We start from the raw sequence: 22,351 nt of genomic DNA, 5'->3' as shown, positions 1-22,351 counted from the left end.
CCCAGCATGTAACAGCAATCTTGTGTGCGCATGAGAAGCAACTGAGGCAGTTGAGCATATGGATTGTGTAGGCAGGACCTAAAGACAGATTTGAGGCCATATTAGTTGCTCATCTGTGTTATTGGCCTTTTGGAGTTGCCCATTGCACAGCCCTGGGAAGCACTCCATGTCAGGGGCAAGAGGGACACAGCCCAGGACAGGTCACTAAGCCAAGACATGTCCCACTGGTCGCACTACATGCATACATAATGTTTTAAACTGAGCTTAGTAAAAGGATTTGCATGGATATCCCACGTGATCCGAGTGACCAAGGTTTAGTTACCAAACTTTTCAACAGGAAAGGAGGCTTCTGGATGAAAAATTACAATGTTTCAGCCTACATAAATTACAGGTTCATCTCTCTACATACTGACAGTTATAAACAGATCTTTCTTGGCCAGATGTATGGCTTTGACCATAATTACATTCTTTGTAAATAACTTATTTTTGGTTTGAGTACCAGAGCTTTTATAATGGACCTGGCCATTGCATTGTTGTTTGTGTCTCCTGCTCCCTTTTTCTGCCATGACTACCATCTCCTGCTGCCAGCAGCATCTGGATGCTCAGGACAAGGGCTGTGCGGCATGGGTCACCAGCAAGGGGAGGGCAGCTCAGCAGAGAAAAGCTCTTCAGTTTTGAGCAGGACGTACCATGGCAGCATAGTGAGAAGCCCTGGTGTGCTGGTGTGCAGTGAAGGGGGCTTCGCCCTGCCTGCCTGCCAGCCTGCCTGCTGGAGGAGGAAGCAGTGTTATCACTCTTGTTTCCCCCTGTCCTGCAGTCAGGTTTTCTGCTTGTTTTTCATTGTGCCCTTCATGTGTTTTCCATCTCTCCAGAAATCACTGGCTTTGTTTAAAATAGACTTGGAGCAGCTGCCAAAACTTTATCCAAAGAGAGCGAGTAAAAAATGCATAGACGCCAAGTTCCTATAGAGTTATCAAAAGCTTTCACTCCCCATCAAGATCTCTGAATATACCAGAAACCTGGTCTTCTCAGGAAGAGCTCTGCATAGTCACTATAACTCTTCCTGCAAGAGCCACCAAAGCATTTCCACCCAGGAGAGTGCACCTCAGCTCCCAGCAGCGTTTCCTGAGATCTGCTTGTTAAGTGTCCTCACAAGTCTCTTACATATGGGATTTTGGTCTTTCTTTGCAGTGCATTGAATATATACAGAAAAATCACTAAGAGGAAAATGTCTTAAGAATGTTTGACTCAGAAACATTTAAGGACACCACGGTCATAAAGTAATAGATATCATCAGAGCACAGCTTTGTGTTGTAGGCTTGTATCCAAGGAGGATTCACCTCAGGGGTTTATGCTGTGTATATTTGCCTTCTCTTTATGCTTTACCACCTTTTTCTAACTCAGCCTTAAAGAGATTTTCTGCTTTGTCTCTGAAAGGAGATGCTATTGCTGAGTAATTCCTGGCTGGGAGCTTAGCATCTCCTTCTCTCTGCAACAGTTCAAGTCAGCAAGATGATAAGTACACATAAAATTAAAAACACAATCAGCTCCTTCATCACCAGAGCAAAAGATATTAAAATGGAGACAAAACCGAATGTCCTTTGCTTTTAGGTAGAGCAGTTTGATTTACCTGTAGCTTTGGACCTGTTTCCTAATATTTCTTAATCAGAAAAGCTTACTGAAAATACTTGAGATGGCTGTTGGGGAGAGGCTTTCCTAACAGAAGCAGCTCTTTCTGACAGAAAGTAAACAAGCGTGGAGCAGGCTTTATGAGCACCAGGAGTGAAAACACAACAGCTGAAAGCCCGCAGCTCTGAAGATTCAGTCGCTAAAACAAGCTGTGATGTGCACTCAAAAGAGACCAGGAGCACAGGGGTGTTCCTTACACACTTTGGTTTTAAGTGGGCAGCAAGATCTCATTTTGGCTGGGCACTCTGCAGTCTCTTGCCACCTGCTCTTTCACCTTGCGGTACTGTGTCAGGGAGGCGAGGCTGCCTTGCCCGAAGGAAATGTGTGGTGGATGCCAGACTTCTTCAATGTTTAAAGGAAGGGGAGAGTTACAATTTTAGATGAAGTGTAAAAATTATCATCTCCTGCTTCTTCTCCTATTGCTTGTCTCCCTGCTCCCCTTAAAGGGTGTCCTTCTCTGGTCTGACCTTCATCACAGGTAATCTTGCTTTGGTGCAGCTGGTTTTGTTATGTTCCTCCTCTTAGACTTTTTAGGAAAACAGTATCATCCTGCCACTATTTTTCCTGCATGCTGAAAGAGACTGGTAGAAGCAAAGTCTTCTTCTACAAGTTCTGACTGTACATTACATTAGTGAAGGCAGTGCAGGTCTTCTGTGAAGCCTGAGGGAGCTGGATGCCAAGGTCCTTCTTCTCTGCCACCTGCACGGGTGCATTTTCAGGGAAATGGGAGCATCCCTGGCTATGCCTCCCATGTACCTGTGTGTATCCTTACTGTGATTAAGTCTGCAATTAGGTAAGCACACAGAGAACTCAATGCACAAATTATGAACTACTTGTTTTGAAAGTCTGGGCAATAACATCTTGATGACTCACTTTATCTCTGTAAATAATGACTGAAAATTACTTATTTTTTCATAGTACTGTGAAGATTCAGAATACCTCAGAAAGTGTTTTGGGGAAAATCGGCTGCTCCTAGTGCTATTATAGATTAAATCTTTGGTCATTCACCTCATTCATGGTGTTAGCGCTCCATAAGAAAGGAGTGCTACTATCATTGCATTTTTCCTAATACTGTTTTTCTGCCACTTCCTGCATATGCAGGGAATGCTCATGTAGCCCCCAAAATCTTGAGTCACAAAACACCTTTCTATCTAACCTGGTGCTCTGAATGCCTAATTTAGCACTGTGCCAAGTGTGAACCTTTCTCCCAGAAATTTTGGCATCCATTGCAGGAATTAGCCTTAAGTGTTGATGAGACAGACAGAGACACCCCCCAACTTATACTCGGAAGGGGGGAAGGAAGGAAGAGGCAGAGCAACACAAAAACACTGGTGCTGTGAAAAAGAGTGAGGTGTAAGAGGGAAGAGAGGTGGTACCCTGAGTAATCAGCAAGAACAAAGCACAAATTAAGCCTTTGTGCAGCGAACAAAAATTTATAAAAGGTGTCAGACCAGGATGCTGCTGCTTCAGTTCTTTTTGAGCAGCTCTGAAAATGAAGTGGATTAATAGTTTCCAAACCTAACAGGTAAGTTTGCAGCAAGCAGAAACATGAGAATAAAAAGGGTGGTAAAGCAATATTAAAAAAGAAGATTACAGACTGGAAATTGGGCTCAGTGCAAAATCTTTTTTTCTGTCTTTCTGTCTTTTCTTTTTTTTTTTTTTTTTAGTTACTGTAACTATAAGCAAGAAATGTTTGCCAGAGGAAATGAGAATTTAAGAAAATATAGACAGCTTGGCAGGGCCACAAGATGAAAACTTTAAGGAAAGAAAATTTAGAGAACAGAAGGAAATATTAGTTGGAGAAATGATAGCAGCATAGAAACATCAACTTTTCAAAGATATACTTTTGCACCCAACTTTTTAACATCAAAATTATCCACCGCATGAAAATGGCAATCTCTGTCATGTTGATCCTGGGGTGGGAAATCATGTGCACGCTTTTTTTTTAACCTTTTGGGAGAAAAAAATGTATACACAAAGGCAGCGAAAGAGGAAACCAATTCCAGCAATGTAATAGTTAAGGTGTTGGAATAGTTACCAGACACTGTTTCTGTAGGAATGATGAAGCTGAGATTTAGAAGACTGTTGAAAGAATTGTGATTCTGAATGGCCAAATACACATTAGTGCCCCCACCTTGACACAAATAAACCACAGCTGCCTGGACAGCATAATTCCCTTTTGGCTTGAAACTGTATATGGTATTTAGAAGGCTCTTTGAGAATAGAAGTAGCCCAGTGAGAGATTCATCGAGAAGCCAGGGATCTAAAGCTGACCCAGCAAATAACCGCTCCCCACTGCCTATGCAAGAAAACCCAGGCAGTCGGATCCTCAGCAAAGGTAGCTGGAAATTCAGACAAATAAGCCTGATCCTTTCCTCTAAGGAGATAACAAGGCGATAGCAGGTGCTTGGAGGCCGCTGGGAAAGGCCTGGTCCCGAATCCAGACTAGCATGACGCTTGCGCCGCCATGTTGGCCTTTGTTTGGTGGCCAGTGAGGAGCCGGGCCTGGCTCCTCCTCACCCTGCAATGTGCAATTTTTAGTCTCTCCAACGCGTGAAGTCACTGAAGCTCCTGAGCTGTTTACTCAGTGCTTCCAGAGGCCGCTCATTTCCAAACGTTATCATGTTACAGGTACTTGGAGTCCCCAGCTCAACCCTTTGTAGTAGTTATTTATTACTCTGCTTCAGCTTGCGAATGCTGAAGCAGCAGTTTTTCCCTCACCGACTGTCCGGCCGCGGGGCTGCCCCCCTGGCCGTGCCACCTGCGGCTCCTGGTGCCGGGGCCGCTTCGGCAGCTGGCTGGGCCAGCGGCTGCTGCACCCGCAGCCCCTTCGTCCCCACGTGCATTGGCAAAGCCACCCCTGCGGCACCCATGGGGGGGACCAGGTGCATCGGGCTGGAGGCAGAGACGCCAGGTCACCCGCAAGGCCAAGGAGGGAAAGGGCAGCCTGCCGGTGCTTGCCTTTCACAAAACTCCACCCGAGCTTCTTTTGGAGCGTACTCGGGGGGAAATGGGATAATGGGAAGAACTTGGTGGCATGGTGGGGCCTTTGGATTGCTTTGTGCTTGCTCCCACAGCATACCAGCTTCCAGTCATTGGTCTGGAAGTGAAAAGCTGAGAAGCCAGTTCCAGGCAGACGCTGGAGCACAGCTTGTTTAGGCTGGGTCTGCCAGGGCTAGCACTCTGCCTGTGGTATGTGAGACTCAGCCTAGGGTGGAAAACTGGCCCGAGAAAACCAAATATTTGAGCAGCTAATCTCTGCTACATTATCAGTACCTGAGCTAGGTAATTAAAGCTAGTTCTTGCACAGCTATAAAGTCTTTGGTCATGCCTTTAGGTTGCAGAGCAGGCATACCTCTGGTGGCCGAGAACATTTGCTTCAAGCCTTCCTTTGTAATTATTTAATGCGCTAAATGCATTGTATGATGGGGTTCAGGGATATCTAGTCAGACACAAATATTCCTGTGAATGACAGAGAGCACTCCATGGTGTAGACTGCTGCTGTTGATGCTTTGGGATATTATGCTCCAAGATGCTGCACTGTGCTGGGAGAGGCAGGCCACTGCTTCCCAGAAGAAAGCAGCCACGAATGCACTGTACACACAGTTTGTCCCTTTCTTTTGCCCTTCAGCCTGCCAAGCACTTTGGTAGCCTCACAACTGCAGGTAACACGTGAGCAAATCTCTGGATGCTTGCTCCTATCAGTTCTGTTGGTTAAACATTTGGGAGAGCTGGCTATACCATGCAGCTCACTGAAATGCAGAAGTGATCCCGAAGTGTTTTACAAATGGTATTTAACTCACGATTCATCCTAGCTAATTTAAGGCATTCATCTGGAATACTTAAGTTGAAGCTTTGGCACTTCAGTTTAGTTCCCATCATCCAGAGCAAGCCATCTAGCTCCTAGCGAGCCCTTACCCACTACTGGGGTGCTGCTTCCCCAGCTAGAACACCACCTCCATCCTGTGTGAAGAGGCTGGGGACCAGGAGGCACCCATCTTTCTCTCACTGGGGATTCCCCTGCTTGCAGCAGTGGGGGCAGAGAGGGGAAGTGTTGCCTTACGGAGTGCCCAGGTTATGGGCAAACCCCTCTGTTTGCTAGCCTTGACTGCTTCGCATCCATCAGGTGTGATCTAAAGCACAATAGAGTGTGTTCTCCTGAAATGGCTGTTCTTACAGCTGGAAACACCCTGGGATGTTGGTCTGCTTGGCCAAAGCTGGGAGAAGCAAGTTACTCGCCCGCAGGAAGCCAGGGAGAGCCCTGATGGCAGAGGGAAGGCTCAGAGCTGCTGCTGGTGGGAAGGCACGGAGATGAGCCTGAGCCAGGTAAACCCACTGGCCCACACAGGAGCGTTAGGAAAACTAGTCAGGAAGGTAGGAACATGCTTCAGAGCGTGTGTAGGTGTAGGACCAGTGTACAGTAAGGCTCTGTGATTCATAGGACAAGCTACGAGCTGCTGGAAAAGGGGCCTGGACACTCTCCTTCTTCCTGAGCCCAGCTCGGAGCTTGTTCTGCAGTACAGAGGGGCCGAGGTGGGGAAGTGCCAGTGATGCTCACTGCTCTCACCATGGTCTACGTATTGATCTATTAAGTGGAAGGGTTATTTGTTTTAGGGTCCTGGGGAAAACCTGTGTGTTATGTGCTGTACATGCTGCTTCACGTACCTCATGAAGATTTAAGCTGTTCCCTGGCGCAGGCCTAGAGCTTTGGGACGGGGTGTGATGGAGCTGCCACGGGTCTCTTGAGAGTTGGACTCCTCCTTGGAGCTTAATGTAGCTGGATGTATCAGCCCTTCTGCCTGTGAGAGGGGAAGAGATGGAAAACTGAAGGAAGACACACTGCTGTAGCCCACTTAAATCACAGGATTCATAAATTTAGTGGATTATGGACCAATAGAGCCACCAGACCCCCTTCTGGTGTTACTGCAGTGGCAGTGTACGCCTAGCATGTCTTGCTCAAGAGAAGCGATTCCTCTGTGCTCTTTCACAAGGAGTTTGATGGATGCTGTGAAAATGCCACTCCTGGTGGGGATATGAGGGATGCCTTGTGCTGTCTGACCCCCCTGGTCTAGTGAAATGCCCAGTTTGGCATTGTGTCTGCAGATCTGTGATGAGTGTATGTGTCTCAGGAGGGACAGCGGTGACTTCGCCCCTTTCAGTGCTGTGGTGGCAGTCCATTTTCACCACTGCTGCTGATCCAGTGGTATGCTGGGCCATCTAAGCACTGCCTTTATTTTTCAGATGTAGTATGTAATTAATCAGTGGGACTCACGGCCATATCACTGCTTCCAAGAATGAGTAAATGAAGCTAGATGGTTCTGTGCAAGAACATTGACTTTCAACATTAAATTAAAGAAGAGATGTGATATGAAGAACATAAATCAAACTCTCGCTATTGGCAACAGAGAAGCAGTTTTCCCCAGGACAGATTACTGCAGAAGATTTCTTGTATTTTCTGGAAAAAGAAATGTTGGCTGCTGCCAGAGAGATGATACCAGAATAAACAGACTGTGTGTAGGTATGAGATTTCAAGTCCATGAGTGAATGGGCCACAGTGGCAACAAATGGCTATCACCCACTGCACTGCTAAATGTGTTTTCTGACGTGAGAACAAACTGCTGTTGCCTGTGTCCCAAACTCAGAGACAATAAAGATAAATCGGTCATATGAAAAGCCACCCTTGCTTTCTCCCTCCCCTACCTGCAGTAAACAGCCTGGGCTGCTTGCACGGGAGGGCAGGGCCCCCCCCTGCTCCCCTCCCCAGCCGCCCAGCTCCCTGTGCTCCCTAGGTCGCCTTCCACCCCCATTGCAAGGCTGCCCTCACCACCCCAGTGGGGAAGGTTGAACTCAGCTGCACATAATCTTTCATGTGATATGTGTACAGGCTCTTCTTGTTACACCCAGGCTCAGTTAGCAGGTACAAGCAGTGAAGGTGAATGTTAAGAGCTGCTTAGAGGATTGATTTTTCATTAAGATGAATCTGTTGTAATTAAGCCTAACAGAGATGTTAGTGCTAATGCTGTGTTACTTATTGCCTAAAAGTAATCCTTCTTTTTTTTTTTAGACCATGTGAAGTTTCTTTACCTTTCTCTTTCAGTCTTGTACTGTTTCTGCTGCTCCCTCTAGAACATATGTTGGTGCGCCTTTTCTTCTTTCAGTGTCTGTTTTCTCTCAAGGCCAATTTTTTTTCTGTTGTGTTTAATTGTTTTTCTCCTGATTTATTGTTCCAAGCCCATGCTAGGCAGTCTGTTTATTTATAATTTGGATTATTTTAAAATGGATCCAGAGCTCTAGGTCAGTGTTTAAAAATTAACTAATAAAATACACAAATGAGGCCCAATGGTCAACATAAGATTACACATCCTCTAGGATTTGCATGCTACTCCAAATAAACCACTGGGGAATACCAGCCCCAGGCCCTGAAAGCATGGAAAATTCACTAATTGGGACTGAAATGGGCTGGTATAGAAAATATATATGGGGATGCTTTACTGATAGCACTGGACCACACTTCCTCTGCTTGAGGCAGCAGGTGTTAGCACGAGCCCTTGGAAGGAGCATCAGTGATGGTGGGGTATGGCAGGGAGATGCTAGGCTCTGCCCAGCCCAGGTGCCCACCTCCCAAGAACTGATCCTCTCCCTTCTAAGTGTTTCGGGAGAAAGCAGCTCAAAGGATAAGAAGTATAATGTGCTCTACACCACACAGGCCGGGAGACTAGAGGGTCCCAAACTTCTGTGGGACCTTTCCCCTTCCACCACAGAGGCTGCTGCCTCCCACTGAAAAGAAAAAACAATGGGAGGGAGCGTGTGCTGTTCTGCACAGAGACACAACCCCCCGCACCATCCCCCCACTATTTTGGCACTACCCCATGCGTGGCACCCTGACAGTTATATCCCTCTCTTCACACTCCATTGCAAAACTTCTCCAGTAAACAAACAAGTGGTATCAGCTACTGTGCGTATTTGGAGAGGCAGCTTGGCTTGTGGAGAAGGACAGGCAAGAGCAGCAGACCTCAGGAGGGAGCGCGGTGTGTAAACAGCCCCACTGGCATGAAGTGGCTGAAGGGACGGCCATGCCGCAGCCCGGCTCAGCCACTTGTGGTATGGCAGGGCAATGGGACCAAGCCAGCGCATTGCCCAAGGCGAAGCCATCATGGTGGTCAGCTGGCAGCCACAGAAACCACCCCCATGCATCCCCTGGCAAATGCGGTGTCCCACAGCTGGTGCCATCAATGCTGAGGTCCACTGTCCCTGCATGAAGCGTGTGTGCAGGCTGGGGGGTGGCTTGAGGCAGCAGGGGCGGGGAGGCAATACTCTTTTGTTCATGCTCAGAGATGCTTTGCTGGCAAGGCCAAAGAGAAAAGCACACAGACCATGGGCTTTGACGTGCTGGCTTGACAACTGAGCACATTTAGTTGGTTTGCATGAATGCATGAGGCAGTGGCATGGGGTGGCCGGTGCAGTGTGTCCTGCTTACCTCCCTGTAGAGGTGGGGGCACCTCCAGCAAAGGTAAGAAAACTTCTGGAGGTGCAGGAAATAAAACCACCTGCTCTGTCAGTCAGTATCTGAAGAGATACTGGTCTTTCACATTGGTGCAAAGCGGGAACAAAACCTCCCCTGGGGGTTGGCTGTAAGGTGTCTCCAGTCGGAGGTAGGGCTGGTGCACAGGGATGCTGATGCTGGACCATGGAACCAGTGCCACTCCCACTGCAAACAGAAGGGTGTTTTAGCAGTTGCCCCTATGAAAACAACATCAAGCTTTTTTAGTGCAGTGTTAACAGCTATGTTAAAATCCTCACACTTTCCAACAAAAGAAAGGCCCTCAGAGAAACCCAAACAAACACTCACACAAGCAACACTGGAAGTTGGCTTGAGTTACAAACACAGGAAATTAAATACAAAACCATGTTACAATAGCATTGAGGATCTGACTTAAAACAAGCCAGACAAGAGCATGCACTGTTCAGCTTGCCGTATTTTTCCCTACCCCCACTCCCAGGGGGATCGTCTCTATAAATGCACACATGCATGTAAGTAGTGTATGTTTGTATACACACATACATGCATGCACAATTTCTGCCATACAAAATAAACCAGAAGAATTAAAGTAATACAGTAGCCTTTCCCTGGACTGGGCTTACGCAGTATAAATGTACATGAAGGTGCTTTAGCTAGGGCGGCAAATACCATATGGTTTGGGGAAACGGCTTGGTTTTTTCTTCTTCTTTCCTAAACTGCGACCCTTGCAAAGATTCAGTCTACAGCACAATTTCACAACAAACAAAGGCGCAACTGAGAAAAGTGCAAAGGTGACAGGCAAGGACAAGAAGGCAGGAGTTCCTTCAATTGGTTTAATTGTATTTGTTATTACTATACCTTATTGTATTTGTTATATTATTATAATATTTCATCTTCAGCTTCAATTGCATTAACAGAAGACACCTTTACTCCCAACAGAAATTCACACTGAGGGTTATACCATTTTTTCCTGGAAAAAAAAAACACTCAAAGCTTTGCTGGGCTTTACAGCTTGTGTGCCCTTCTGTATCACATCCAGCATGCTGCCATCACGTGATGTTCCGTGTCCTCTGCAGAAGCCTCTTCCCACCTCCACCCACAGCCGCACACCGCTGGATGTCAGTGGAAAGGGGAGGGTGGCCTCAGGTTAACATGTCTGGGCTTGTCCCTTTCTTTAAGCAAAGCCCTTTCCCTTTGCTGCAAATCCCTATCTCGTGGCCTCAGTCCTAGGGTACACACTTGTTTTTCTCCTTTTATCTTCAAAACATTCGCAAATGGATTTTGAATGAGAACTCTGTTATGTTTTCCTTTCCTTTATTACACTTTGCTACAGTTTGTCAATACTGGCTACCGGTGTTATTTGAGGCCACACTTGAAAAAAAAAAAGGTCCTTTCCGAGCTCAGAACATTTATCTGAAGTTCTGCATAAGGTCACATGTCTCCTCCAGCAGAAGGTCTTGCAAAGTTAAACAAAGTCCCCTCGCTTGCTCTGTCTGAGTAAATACAGACCATATTGGAGTAAATAAACAGCCAGGCAGTGTCCCAGACAATGGGCCTTGGCGATGAATTAATAAACTCTGCCTCTCGCATTAGTAGAGTGTGACTGGAACTGGCAGGAGGCCCTGGCGGGACTCCAGAAACGATTATTACTAGACAGAGCCAAAGGAGACTTGGCACGGCGCGGAGCCCACAGCTGGAGATTAGGTAACAGAGCTGGAGCGCTCGCCGAGCTGCCAGGGCGTTGGTTACCCTGCCTGAGGAGAGGGTCAGGACTCTGTTTTTGTAGCTCGCATGCACATAGGGTGCCTATCTCCGAAACTCACGCCGCTACGGTTTGTATTCCGTAGGTTTATTCGGCAGGATCAAATTGCCATCCCAAACCGAGGTAGTCGTCCAAAATGCCTGTCTGGGGAAACTACAGAGGATGAGCTTGCACCATCCCTGTCCTCTCCACCACCCAGAGGCTCTGGTGTCCTTGGGTGAAACAGGGCTTGGTGGTACCACAAAGTGGACAGCCAGGCCATGCAGCAGGGCAGTGCCATTTTGGGTGAGGGAGCAAGATGTGCCTCTGTAAAGAAAAGCTTTATCTGGGCTTGTCTTCTGAGCTGGGGGTTGAATCCACAGGCAGGAGGTCTGCTGAGGAGGGAAAACCCTCCTAATGGCTTGCACTGGGGTTGGCTGACACCTGCGGGAAGCCACGGCTAAGCCAGCTTCTTCCTGAGCTGGGCAGAAGCTGTCACTCAGACACAGTAATGAAGAAGATGTAAACAGGAGGGGATGGTGGACAGGTGGTAAAAGTTATCCCCCCAGTTCCCACATGCAAAGCCATGGTGTCTGCGTTACTTCACAGATCGTGGAGCAGCAGCCTCTGAGCTCTCTCGCAGACCAGAAGAACCATCACCTTGGAGCCTGGAAACCCAGCAGCTGTGCTGGGTGAGCGCTGCAGCAACGTCAGGTAGCAGGTTTATCAGCTGGGCTACCGCCAGTGTGGATACCCTGCTGACACAGCTGTCCTGCTTCCAAGAGCTGAGCTACTTTCTTCACCTGGTGGTGTATTGGTTTAGAGCTGCTTCTTGGATCTCTGACATGGGTCTGCTCATTGCCATGCACAGACATGCCTGTGTTTGCAACTCACATCCCCACAATAAGCTACAAACATGTTAGCAACGTCAGGTGAGCTTGGCACTTGTGCGCTAGAGTATAGGTGGAGGGGGAAGTGATACCTGCTCCTGCTGTGAAACATTTTGAGAAGTATGAATGAAAAACTCAAGGTTTTTCAGTGTCTACTGAAGAAGGGAGGCTGTATGCTAAATCCCTCTTCTCATTCATACATGGCGAGAAGACTGTGGTCTGAGCTTCGTCCCTGAGGGCCCCCAGACCATTTTGATGGCCCTAACTGCAGGAACATCTCTGTTTGGAGCCCTCCTTTTACATCTCAATGGCTGCAACCCTGGAAATGAAAAAGAGGAAGAAATCAGTCTTTCTTAATGCCATTACTATGAATGGAACTACCTGGATGGCTTTGAAAACACACTTTACCAAATATACTGCGGTCAGTAAGGTTGCCAAAATTAAGGGAATTACATCGTTTATTTCACATATATGCTATAGTAAGTGGCCTTCCTTATCCTTATTTACTGCTGAATCCCCAACCTGTCCTGGACTGAATGCCCCCAGAGCAAAACAATAATAGTTTCCAACTCTGAATACTGCCTTTTGTCATTAGGTTTGAAAGGCCTTCACAAAGGGGAGGAATCTCATTTTCTGTGTTTTTCCACAGGGAGAAAAGGGGTCACACAGGCACAGCCCAAGCCCCGCTCCACTCAGTGCCAGCCTGCTGCCACACTGCCTTCCCAGGACAGGGCTGTGCCCTCGCCAGCCCACCCCGCGCCACCGAGGCCAAGATGCTGAAATGCCACTTGTACGGGCTTGTCCTATAAACATTTGTTATCTGTGCATGAGACTGCAAGTGGTCCTGGTGCGAGCAGCTGATGGCTGGGTCAAACAGTGGAATCTTCTAGTTAACGCTGGCCAGGGCTAAGGTAAAACCGATTCCGCAGCCCAGTGCTCACCCCCCAAGCTCCTTCCTCCTCAGCAAGCAAGTGGTTTTTTTCTTTTGTAACACAATTTTAAGCAAGGAATTACTTTCCATTAGCCAAGGTGCAGATTTTGTTCTTCTCCTTAAATCACCTTCAGCTTGATGAGCATGGGCACTCCTTGCTGGTGCCTCTAAACATTGCCTGGAGAGAAAACCTCTGTGGAAAGTGAAATTCAGAAGAGCTAATAAAACATTTTCTGAAGGGTTTGAATCTCCCATTCCAAAGAAAACAAAGAGGTCGGCTGACCTTTCAACCTAACCCTTTTCTTTTTTTTCTAAGGCATTAAGAAAAACATTCTGCAAACAATGAGTGCTCGTGGTAATTGTCCCTCCCCTGTGCCCCAGTTCTTGCCAAAAGCAACATTTCAATGGCTATGGGGGGTGGAGGTTGAAAGCAAATGAGTGAGCAAGCAAATGCTGGCTTTCACACATCAGTGGCTGGCTACGCCCCTGACCACATCCAAGGAGGTTCAAGGTGAGGGAGTCAAGCTCTCCGGCTGTTCCTCACCGAGTTTTGCAGTTGCAGGTATCTGAAACATTGCAGTCCATGTATGGAAATCTGTCTTGGAAGCATTCAGAAAGCCCTGTCAAAGGGTAAGAAAAAAGGTCACACAGCGGTGAAGAAGTATAATTTAGATCAACATCTCCTCAATCGACTGCTGAATTCCACCTTCATGTCACATGCCACATCTACTCATCCCTCAGCCTGTCGTTCTCCTTCTCATAGCGTCAGGGAAAGGCCTGGTGTGAAAACAATTCAATGTTAGAAAAAAACCTGCTGTTTTTATATGAGAAAAAAACCCTTCTTTTACCATTTATCTCCATTGTTTTCCAGCACTAGGACCTGCAGTGGATCCTGCTGTGACATGTTTCCAGCTGCAAAAGGAATCAAAAGATTTAGGGTTGAGTTCCCTCCTGATTCTGGAACATGTTCCACTGTGCAATCTTTTGTAATATCTCTCTGCAATAAAAGCACTAATGCTCTCCAAGAGGCCTCCCCCTTTCACTTTCCTCATAAGAGGTGATGACAAGCTCCCAGCCCAATTGTCTACACACATCCTTAACTGCAGGGAGCCACAGATTCAGCTACCTTTCCTGGTTCTGACACTAACCTGTACGCTGCTCCTGGGCAAATCACTTCAGCTTCACCCGACCTGGACAAAATTTTCCTAGGAACCCCTTCTCGCTAATACTGGAGCAGGAGTGTCAGCACTGCTGGGAGATGGCTGTAGACAGGGCGGCTTTCGACTGTCCTCATGTCTTTGCTGCCAGACAAGGAGACCTGCCTATGCCAGGGCTCATCTTGCTAACTCCAGGGCAGCTCAATCAGTTTTGTAAAAGCACACGGGTACTGTCAAGTTCCTGCTTTTGAACGTGTTTCTCCAGCCGTAAAATGTGGATAGAAACACCAAGCCAGCTCTGTAAAGGTCTGCTGAGATTTAAGCTATGCTGGCATCCTCCTCCTCAGTGTCAGTACAGCTGGCAAACACGAGGAGAGTGCAGGACGGTTTCTACTTTTCTTTGAATCATACTGTAAAGCCCCGCAACCCTGAGAACAGACCTTGTAATTCCCAGCAAGCACACAAGTGGGTTTAGGTGCTTGCGTGGGAGGGAAAGTGGGGGTTCAGGGGGGGTTAAATAAACAGTGCATCCAGAATCTTTTTGTTACCCTCCAGATTTACTTCTCTTCTGTAGAGTTTGTACAGCAAAGTACAATTTTGTGGCTCTTCTTCAAGACTATTAACTCAATATAAAAATATCAGCACTGTTTTTATTATCTGAAAAAAAGACCTCAGAGCCGAGTTTTTGCGAGCAATGCTCGGTTCATTAAACAATGACTCAGACTAGGTTTTGTGGTGGAGGATTCAGCTTTTCCTCAGTGGTAGGATCAAGATGTCCTGTTTTCATGATAATCTACCTTTCATCTCTCTCACGTTGCAAAATTCATTTTTACCTTGATCCCACACAAACCTCTTAGTTTCTTGTTTTTGTTATTGTAAATTATTTACTTTAGAAATGCTGAATCATGACACTGAGGTTTGAGAAAATTGCATCTGTATTTAAAGTAAGAATTGTTCCCACATCTTCTGAAGATTCCTGGACTATTATTTTTGTGTGTCCTTATGTTTTATGGTTTAAAAAATTCGAGTGGCACTTGGTTTGGTCCTCCCCAGAGAGGTCCAGACCTGAACCTTTTACCCTGGACACGTTTAATTCTACCAAATGACGCTTGCTAACGCTGTGTGGGAAGAACTGTGCCTAGACTTTGGAGAGCTGCGTGGGCAGTTACAGTGCTGACTTCCCTCAGGCTGCTCCGGAGTGTGTCCTCCTGTGCCACTGCTTGGCTGGCCTCCTCAAAGCCTGGGTGGCACAGCACCAGTGGGTCCCGGGGGGCTGCAGCTGCACAGGCTCACGTTGTCCATGAATGGCGTGGCATGCACCTGAACAGAAGCAATTCAGGGAAGCACTCTGGAGTCTGGGGTACACCTGAAGCTTATGTCAACACCCTGGGCCTGCAAAAATTGGGCTAGAAATCTGAAAATAGATATTTGTACTTCCCAGTTCTTACTTGACCAGAAAGACAAAGAAAAGGAGCCAGAGCCCCAGCCCCAGGTGTGCACTGCAGCCTGCTGAGCAGCCTGGAAATACAAGTACATCATAGTCTGGGGCCACAGCTTGGTTATTACCCAGCTGCAACCTGGCCCACCAGCACAAGGGCTACCTCCTGCCCATGCTCCTCACCATACTGTATGTCCTACCGGCTGAATCACATCTGCTTAAGCGAAGACATGCTCTGGTTACCCAGCAGCAGTGACAGGTAGCTACCAAGGCTCCCTCCATACGCAGTCACAAATTAAACTGGTAACTGGTGTGTTAGATGGCTAAAGTGAATGCGAAAGCTGGGGCAGGGTGACCTGCAAGGTGGTGTGTGCGGTACAGCAGTGAGTGGCTACCAGCAGATAAAAAACAGTCCGAGCCCAGTATCCCTCTGTTTCCCATTTTTTATAGGTTTTTATGAATGCAAAGATGAGCTGTAGCGGGGCAGGTAGAAGATACTGTGCATGCAAAAAAGCCTTAATTTACACTTTGCTGTGTTGTATCTGTTTACAGGTGTCTGTTTTACCACCCTGCGCACTGCCTATGGGATTACTGCAACACTAGCACTACTCTGAGAGTAAACTGTTAGCAGGATACAACCAGTGGGTTGGAGCTGGCAGACGAATTTCTGCTCTAAGTGACTCCTGCCCTCTGTTCTCTGAGCCAGTGGGTAGCCCACCATGTCTAACAGCAGCGGCCACTCGCCTGCTGCATCTCTGCTCCACTGAGCACCACCCAACATGCAGAGAGGCAGGTAGGGGCCACCTCGTTAGTCATTTAATGAGTAAACAAACCATTTCACCAGCATCACCCAGGATCACTCAGCCTGAGCAGGGACACAAGCCTGGCAGAAAAAGGGCTCTTGTTCTGGCCCCCCTCTGCAGCAGCTGGCCAGGGGCTTGTCTCTCGGAGCAGAACAGGGCCATGCAAGTGAGCCCACGTGATATGACCTGTGCCAATGACTTTTTCCAGGGGCCAGCTCAACCTCAATTTCTTTTATATAGCACTGACGGTTGAATTTTCCATTTTAGTCGCTCTCATCTTCTGGAGGTGTCAGCAGTGCTCTGTAATTGTGGATTATTTAAACCTCAGCTCATCTTTAAGGCAGGTTTTGTACCTCCCATTTACAGAAGGGCTGGGTGAGGCCAGGCAGCCGTCAGAGGGTACGTGCCAAGATACATCACGGCCAGGGATAAAGCCCCATTTTCCTCTCTTTGTTTCTGCAATGGGATGTTGTCTGTTTAATCCAGGCAACTGTGTCAAGGGATGGGGTTTCCCAGCAGGATGGCGTGATGATTTGCGTGCATATGAGCGCCCAGGCAGAAGCCCAAATAAGCACTGAAGTGCTGCTGGCTTCCCCAGTGGCAAAGTAACTATTTTACCTGCTAGTTGCCCTGCATTTTACAGCCCTTCCCATCCTGCCATGACCTCACTTCTTCATGGATGTGCTCTGAGGTAATGTTAGCCCGCTTACAGGTACGGCTACAGGGCAGCCACTGATTTAACTCTGGCTGTAAGGAGAGAAGTTGGAGTGCAGAGCTGTGAGGAGCTATATAGAAGAGCAGTAATGCTGACAGTCATCTTTTCTCCCAGGCTTTATCTGGGTGTCATGTATGTGTTTGATGGTTGCTCTTGCTCCATAGGTGAGTCTCTGCCACCCTGTCCAGGAGTTGCATGCATGCTTTCCCTGCCAGCTCAGAAGGCAGCACTGCAGGCAGGCAGAGCGCTCACCCTGCTGCCTGCATTCCAGAGCGGCAGCAAGGGGAGAAGCGTGTGCTGGAAGACTCTGAAGCAATGCAGGACTGGACAAGAGAACACAGGACCCACAAAGCAGAAACCTTTGGGTTGCATGTCAGTGCTAGAAACCTGCCAGAAACGGGACAAATGCAGGAGTGCAATTAGCGAACCGTATTCCCGGCTGTTTCCAGGGAGCGTTAGTTCCCCCTTCCCAGCTGTGCTGGGGTGGAGGTGAATTTCCAGTGCAGCGGGAGCACTAACAAGTTAATGTTTAACATTATTATTACCTCATCTTCCAGAGGCTCCTTCTAAACATAACAATTGACGACAGGCTCCTGATAGTTTGGAGGAGACCGACCTCAGCCCTAAGACTATGATGAATATGATTTCCCTTCCCCCTCTGTTTTGATTTTCTGCTCTGTTACTCCAGAGCATTGGCTGGCCATGACCCCTGGCTGCTTTTTCTGTAATTACCAGCTCCTGCCAGATTTACTGTGGAAGTTAATGTCTGTTCCAGCCAAGTCAGCCCCACTGTTATATTGTACGAGACAGTAACCCCTTCAGCACAGGCAGAGCTTTAGCGAAGCAAAACAAAGAGTCAGGGAAGGGGCTTCCCAAGGCCCTGGGGAAAGCCTCACGTGCTTGACAAAGGTGCTGCATTAACACTAGTGCTTTCATTACGCAGAGACAGGCCACAACATCTTTCTCAGGGTCTTTCAAATCTTGCAGAGCACACAGGGTGCTCAATGATGAAAGAGCAAAAAAGCAACTCTTACCAGAGCTCTGACAAACTCCTCTCGGGCTTTCCTCTCAGTCCACTATGCTCCTCTGGGCCTTTTCTTCAGAGCCTGTGCATGGTCTGGTGGGACTTTCTTTAATAAATTAACATTCTGGACAGTTACCCTTAAAATTGGGAGGATTTTTTTCAGATGTTGTTTTTGCAAGCAATTTTTTTACATGCTCAAATGAAGCTTGCTAAAGAGGGCAAGATTCAGACTCTGATGGCTCTCCAGTAGAGGCACATGTCTCAGCTTTGGTCCAGCCATCAGAAACACCTTGTCTTGCACCCACACATTCTGCCTGGCTGATCTGGGCTGTACTCATTACAACAGCGTGCAAACACAAGAGCATTTTAAAGGTCTGCGGAAGATCAAACATACTTGAAACACAGTCAAGAGCTAAATGCAGTTAAAATAAGGGCCAGATTGTGATGAAAATTATGTTCAGCTATCTCTGGAATAATTCTGTCTAAGCCATGGGAGTTGTGGGGTGCAAGTCCTGTGCCATGGGGTCACGGAAATTAGATGAGTAGCCTTAGTATGGTGTACACCACATGGGTAGAAGTGGCCACAACAGCAGTGAGCAATGTCAGAAACTTCTGCTCTAGACACAACTGGGAGATAATGGTGAGGAAGCAAAGAGATTGTGTGAGTACCAACCTGTTAATGTGACCTATTACTACAAATGGGGAGACACTAAGAACAGACCACACAGGCTTGAGTAACACATTTGCAGCAAATTCTCCTGCAGGGCTCCCGTATTTCTGTTCAAGATTTTGCAGACAGATGCACAGTAAACACGTGGTGGAAGTAAGCCTGGCGCTTCCAGGAAGTATCATTGGATGTGCCACATGTGCACTGCACAATTATTCCTTAGACTTTAGACTTTTAGGCTGATACTTAGATATATCAGGCGGTATACATGCAGTAGCTCTGTGCATCGGACTTCCTTCATGTGGCTGGTTTAGCACAGTGCATGCGCACAACAGTGTGAATTGGGGTGCTGCCTGTCCTGGGCACCCTGTGGGGGTGACTCCTGGGTACCTTGTGGGTGACTTCTGGGCACCTGTCTGAGACTCTGAGATGTGCTGCAGCATAGTAAGGGGCTTCTGACCTGATGGACAAACCAGATATTCAGAAAACTATGAGAAATCTATAAAGCTTAAACAAACAAAAAAGTCCAAAATGATCCAACCGGAGATATTTATGTGTAGAAAAAGAGGACTTATCTGAAAATGTAGATGTGTGGGCAGACCTAGTCTTCACCACAATTTGAATCTGTGGTTCATGGCAGATAGCCCACTCTTGAGGAAAAAAAAGCGCTCTCTTCTTCACAAAGGCCATCAGAGCCAACTTTTGGGTTTGTGGGGCTGCGAGTGGGACTGGGCACTGGAGCCACTTGGAAGGAGAGGCTTTGTGCTTATTTCCACTGTGGCAGCTGGGACTGGAGACGTGCCAGGACAGTGGGGCTGGAAGTAGCAGTTTGACATGTAGGGACTCGTATAAAACCCAGCTTTCACGTAAAAGATTTTTGGACCAGCCAGCGGCTATGGACACACCTCACGCATGAAGAACCACTGGCTTTCTGCACCCAATTTTGACAGGAGCTTACCTGCACTGATGTCCCCATGGGTGCGTTGGTGTGGGTCCTGGGCTCTCCTGGGCGGCAAGCCTTCCTGCGCCGACGGGGAACCTCTCTGCCCTGGTAATGTTGGCAGCAGATTGCAAAACACAAACAAGAGTATCCCATCAGAAAGAAGGGGAGATGAAGAGCTGGAGTCCTCTGCAGCACTCCGGGCACCAATTCTGGACCAAAACCAGGAGGAAGCTCACCCACCAGCCCCTCTAAACCCCGGGCTGGATGAGGACAGCAAAGGGGACCCTGCATGGGCCTCTCAGTGATGAGGCAGACCTCTCAAATCTTTTCTAGCGTGTGAGACAATGCAGTGGCCTGTCACGCGACGGGGGGACGTGTCTGGCAGGCTGGCCTTGCGAGATGCAGGGGCTGTGGCAGGAGGCCACGGCGGCCTGGCTGCCCGCCAGCCCACGAGGTTCGCCTCCTCCAGCAACCTGCCAATCTGCCGCCCCTGGACGTGCCGTTGGGGAGTGGGAGAGCAGCCTGGCCGCGCGCTGTGCTCAGGCGTGAGGTATTTATTATCCCAGCAGTGGGGAGGTGTGAGGTAGGAGTCGGCTCTGCAAGGAACACAGGGGCTGGCTCTGCCATCAGTGCAGGGGACACCTAAACTGAGAGCAGGAGTATGCCACGGGAGCACTACGGGTGGACATCTCTGTCTTCTCAAGGTGCACCAGGGTGCCACAGGTGCCCGTTGTCCTAAGTCAGCTAAAATAATCCCCACCAGTGTGGAGTGGGAGCATTGCCCTCTCCCTGCACTGCTTAGGATGACATCTCAGCCCAGTTCCCAGGAGATGCCCCCTTGGCTCCTGCTTTCTTCTCCCAGGCTGCTGGGATCTGCAGCGCTGCCTGCAGTACGTCACACAGAGCACGCTCCCCTGCCCTCTGCATGCCACCACAGGTTTTTGGAACACCCAAGGCTGCCAGTGCAGGAGGCTGTGTCAGGTGTGAAGGGATGCCGATGAGTGTCCCAGGGTGAATTGTGAAAGGGGTCATGCTCCCCCTTGCCTTCCTGCACATGCAGAAGCCCTGCATGAATGTTATGACATAGGCTGAGTCGTTTTAAGGCATGTGTGAGCAGCACGCCACAGGGTGTCCACAACTGCCGTTGCAGGGCAGGCTGCTGGTCAGGTCCAGTTAGCCAGGTAGCTGCGTCTGGCCATGGCTCATACCCACAGTGTGGAGAGGAAGGAAGATCTCGTTCCTGCATCTAGGTGGAGATGCAGTGCTGGACTTCGTGGGCAGGAAGCACCTCAGGGTGCTGTCCACCTCGTGAGGATGCAGGGCTGTTGTATCCATCCTTCATCCCTTCTCCCTTTGGTACAAGGTACTTTGCTGGACATGTGGGAAGCTGCCAGGTATTTTCATGTTACAAATCACACAGGATAAATAGACGTGTTACAGGCCATTTGCAATATCTTCACTTTACTGAAGCAGAAAACATCTTGGGTACTCGATTTCAGACCTTCAGCTTCACAATACTGAGAGAGTTGGATTGGTGAAAAACAAGAATTAGACTTTCTTGATTTTTTTATCACTCACTGTCTGTTTTTACAAAGGTATTTTCATCCAATATTTGAAAGGGAAATATATTGTCAGCATCTTCCTGAGTGACTTCAGGTGCAAATAGATGTGATGGGAAACCTTGGACGAGGGCAGGAGTGGGAGGTAGCCCTGTTGTCCCCGTTCATGATGCAGACTGGGATTTGCTGCTGAATTTGTTGAGTTTGACTGAGGTTTTCTCTTGATTTTGGGGTGGGTATGTGTTGTGTTTGAGTAACTATTTTAGTAGTTACAGCCTGGGAGAAGAGCTTTTTGTGTCTGTAAATCTGATGGTAAGGATGTGTGATTTGTCGTTTTCAAGAACTGAAGGATTATACCTATACTGGTGTGTTGATCAATAATTACCTGTATCAGACTGTTTATCATTGGCAGTAACAGGTACTGGAAAGCCTGTGTGGTGAAACCCACCCTGTCGTAAACACGCTCAGCTATCTGGTCATCAGGCTGTGGGGTTTTTCTTGTGGGGATGGAGGCTGACACCAAACCCAGCAACAGAACAAAAGCTTGGTCAGAGGGAAGGGGGTTTGCAGCGTATGAAGTGAGTTTTGATTCATTCCCGAGCTCAGATGTTGCTTTGGGAAATGTATTCTCTTCAGGTCTCTCACTGTGACTCTATAAACAGAGGCAGCGACTGGCATTTGGAGGCACTAAAAGTGATTTAAATGATTCAGCCTGGGATTTCTGCCAAGCAGCACCTCCTTCTGTTTGCTGCGGGGGCTTTTCTGCCTTCCCCCTTGCCGGTGGGTTGGTTGTTTGGTTGTGGGGTTTTTTTTCTCCTTCCATGCGAAATTTTTTGAGACTATCCTTTGAGACAGTCTCTTTCTCCTAAAAGAAGAAGGGGGGAAAAAAAAGTTTGCTTCTCCAGATGGACAGCTGCTCCCTGCTCCTTTTGATGTTGCTTTTATCTGCCAGGCCAGTGCTCTCTCACCCTCTCCCCTCCCCTGGAGGCAGTTTCCATGGGGGTCTCAGGGGAGCTTTGTCTCTCACATGTGTTTAAAGAGAAATGTGGAGCTGACACAAAGGCTCCACAGCTCGACCTTTCGCCCTCCAGAGTTATGAGGGCCATAAAGCTCGAGTCCCTGGTAACAGTGCCGATGACCAGGGCAGTTCTGGACACAGACAGAGCTTTTTTGGCAGAAAATTGTTTAACTAAAAATAGTTCTAGGGAGGAAAATAAAAGGTTGTGCAAACTAAGCAATGTCTTTTATTGCCTTATTTGGTGTTACTGGTAGTAG

This window comes from Falco peregrinus, chromosome 1 (genome assembly GCF_023634155.1).
Source record: "Falco peregrinus isolate bFalPer1 chromosome 1, bFalPer1.pri, whole genome shotgun sequence".
Classification (NCBI taxonomy): domain Eukaryota; kingdom Metazoa; phylum Chordata; class Aves; order Falconiformes; family Falconidae; genus Falco; species Falco peregrinus.
This window is presented reverse-complemented; position numbering follows the sequence as displayed.